The sequence below is a fragment of the Rattus norvegicus genome, chromosome 4 (assembly GCF_036323735.1).
Source record: "Rattus norvegicus strain BN/NHsdMcwi chromosome 4, GRCr8, whole genome shotgun sequence".
Taxonomy (NCBI): domain Eukaryota; kingdom Metazoa; phylum Chordata; class Mammalia; order Rodentia; family Muridae; genus Rattus; species Rattus norvegicus.
The window spans coordinates 81,188,492-81,192,250 of NC_086022.1; the positions used below are offsets into that span (position 1 = coordinate 81,188,492).

General features: G+C 41.3%; 1 pseudogene; it reads left to right on the forward strand.

Moving 5' to 3' along the window:
- The first annotated feature begins 2,239 nt into the window (after nucleotides 1–2,239).
- Nucleotides 2,240–2,603, forward strand: Rpl36a-ps13 (ribosomal protein L36A, pseudogene 13; annotated as a pseudogene).
- The last annotated feature ends 1,156 nt before the right edge of the window (nucleotides 2,604–3,759 follow it).

Genomic DNA, 3,759 nt, shown 5'->3' on the forward strand with positions numbered 1-3,759 from the left:
TCATGTATTTCTTCACAACTTTTAAATCACTGACATGGAACCAAGAGGGGGAACGTGAAGTAAATACAAATCCAGTCATGCTTCAGGATGCTCTTTCTTGGTATCCAAGATCCTTAGAGCCTCTCCAGACTCCTGGCTCCCTCTGCAAAGCTACCCTGTGAGAGGAGCCAAGTAGCCTTTGGAATTACCTTTCTAAGAAGATTTGGGAAGAATGACATCAGCAGAAGAGCCAGATTAAATAATGGGAAACAGCTGCCTCATTACCCTCCAGAGCACCTCATGTAAGTTCTGCAGCCTTTGCAGGCACAAAAATAATCTAGGGAGATTAAAAATTGCTAGCCCATTCATGCACACACACACATGCACACACACATGCACACACACATTCACATACACACACTCATACACAAACATACACATCACACATACACACACACACACTCACACACACTACAAGCATACATATATGCTCATAGATTCTGTGTTTCTATTGCAGAAGGTCTGGTTCATTGGGTGTTAGTTGAAGCCCAGTTGTCTTCATTTTCAACATGTAAAATATTAACCAACCATGGGCTCTACCTTGGAGAAATTCCATTGTTGACCCTAGACTTCCATGATCCAGAAGATTCATTTAAATGAGGTGGGATGTTATCATTAATCTCATTTCAAATGAGCTGGCATTTCTTTAATCCCTACTTTAGGGATGACCTAAGGGAAAAAAAACCAGACTTTTTAAGTCCTACTGAAAACCATCAGTGATGCTATGCCATTAGAAATGATGTAATTTAGTGTGATAAGCAGAATCATGGTTAGGCTTCTTTTGCTTTCAGTTTTATACATATATGTGATACTTGGTTGCTTTCAGGAGAGTAGAATTATTATTTTTAACAAAACTTCATTAGAAATAGATTTTGTTACAATGTTCAAAAAACTATCACCCACCCCCCATGACTATTCTAAACCTCACATTCTCCTTGGTACTTCAGTGGACACATTTTTTTGTTTGTTTTTTTCTTTTCTTTTTTTCCCATTTTTATTAAATTGGGCATTTCTTATTTACATTTCAAATGTTATTCCCTTTCCCGGTTTCCATGCCAACATTCCCCTAATCCCTCCCTCTCCCATTCTATATGGGTGTTCCCCTCCCAATCCTCCCCCCATTACTGCCCTCCCCTCAAGAATCCTGTTCACTGGGGGGCAGTGGACACATTTTTAATGACCTCATAGGGATTTGTGTGTGTATCTGTGATTACAGACTCCTTGCAGGTGGGGAAAGTTAGTTCCTAATTTTTGTATCAAGTATACAAAATACTTCAATAACTAGAAGATGATACCTAACTTTTGCAGACTTCTCTCCCAATTATTCGACTTCATAAAAGGCAGTGAATACAATGTTATGCAAAGTAAAATGCTATGGCATTTTAATAACTTTCCAAATAGTTAGACTATTTTTCTAGTTATGATTCAAAACTATGAAAATGTTATTAAGAATACAGTTTCAAAATGGAAACAAACCTTGTAATGATGGCCTCCAGAAGTTTATTTGGATGATATGAAATGCTTTTGTTGTAGAAAAAAAGAAGCGATATATTATATCACAGTTTTTATTAGTCTTTAGTAACATCAATAAAACAAGGACTTAGAGGTGCTTCCTATTTTCATGGGCATCGATGATAGATTAAGTCACGTATCAGCAAGCACTGCTCTTCTTTTACTTTACTAGCAGCTTAAGTGCATCTGAGTCTGAAGAATGCTTTAGAGCCATTGTTACCAAATGTGACCCTTGCATTGCCCATCCTTAGTATTCTATCTTGGAAGGTCTGTGCTCCAATTCAGCCTTTAGTGAAGGCTAACTCTCTGGGAAGTCAGGAGCTCTAGGGCTTCAGACCAAATGCTTGTGTTCTCTATTGAAACCCACTCCTGCCACCCATAGTGTGACATGTTGGACTGGAGCCTTGGGGAGGTTAGTAGGTCTTAGGTCCAGAATGGTATAGTATGCCCCCCTGCAAGTGTGCTCCTTGTCCCAGACAGAAGAGTGCCTCTGTGACCCCATGAGCAGACCTTTGGTCTAGATTCCCCAGCCTCCAGGGCTGTGAGAACTACTACAGTGCTGCTGTGTAGCCTTATTTTGCCAGCTCCAGCCACAGGCTGCAGAGCCTCCAGTTCCAACTGTCACTTTTCTGCTGCCTAAGTAAGGATGAGAAGAATCATTAAAATAATGTCAAGCTCTTTTTCTAAGCTGATAGTGCTCCTGCAAACATGGTGAACGTTCCTAAGACCCACCGGACATTCTGCAAGAAATGTGGGAAGCACCAACCCCACAAGGTGACACAGTACAAGAAGGGCAAGGATTCTTTGTATGCCCAGGGAAAGCGGTGTTATGACAGGAAACAGAGTGGCTACGGTGGACAGACTAAGCCCATTTTTCCACAAAAAGGCTAAAACTACAAAGAAGATTGTGCTGAGACTGGAGTGCGTTGAGCCCAACTGCAGATCTAAGAGGATGCTGGCTATTAAGAGATGCAAGCATTTTGAACTGGGAGGTGACAAGAAGAGAAAGGGCCAAGTGATCCAGTTCTAAGCTGATTTTGTTATGAAGACAATAAAATGTAAGCTGATTTTGTTATGAAGACAATAAAATCTTGACCTTTCCAAAAAAAAAAAGTCAAACCCAATTTCAGCTTTACCTAGAAACAAATGCATATTGAGGAATCTAGTGAAATAATGAAATATGGGGCTTTATCCTGTAAAGACCTGGTGGATTAGGGACTACTTATTGTAATGGACCCCTCTTTAGTATCCTCTACATAAACCAAATTGCTCTGGTCATCAGTTAACATGTCATAATGGAGAAAGGTGACTGGAACTAGGTGGTGGGGGTGGGGGGAGTCTTACATATGAGAAAAGATTTAATATTATTTAAAGTCTATTCTTTGTTTTGTTTTGAAGCAGGATTCTCACTGTGTTGCTCAGGTTGGCCAAGAACGTCTGTGCTCAGGTGATCTTCCTGTCCCACTCTCCCCGTAGCTGGAGCAGCTATAGGCAAGCATCACTACACCTAAGTTAAATGTTTTATTAAGTTAAGGATAAATCAACAATCAAAAGTAAGTTGGACGTTGTACTGGTTGATTTTGTGTGCCAACTTGACACAAGCTGGACTTATCACAGAGAAAGGCGCACTAGTTGAGGAAATGCCTCCATGAGATCCAGCTGTAAGGCATTTTCTCAACTGGTGATCAAGGGTGGAGGGTCCAGCCCATTGTGGGTGGTGCTGTCCCTGGGCTGGTGGTTCTGGGTTCTATAAGAAAGCAAGCCAGGAAGTAACATCCCTCCATGGCCTCTGCATCAGTTCCTGCTTCCTGACCTGCTTGAGTTCCAGTCCTGACTTCCTTTGCTGATGAACAGCATGTGGAAGTGTAAGCTGAATAAACCTTTTCCTCCCTAATTTGTTTCTTGGTCCTGATGTTTGTGCAGGAATAGAGACCCTGACTAAGACATGGTGGGGGACACCTGTAATGCCAGAATTCAGGATGTGGAGTTTGCCAGGAGTCCCAGCATATCTTGGACTTCACAGTAAGTCCCTGGCCAGCTTAGGTTACAGTGTGAGACCATGTCTACAAACAAGCAAGCAAGCAAGCAAGCAAGCAAACAAACAAAAACACGAACAAGAAAAGTGGGCGATTCTGTTGAGGACTGGATAGCACTTCACTCTGATATTTCTGAGAGGGAAGAAATAAATCAACAATACACATTAAGCTC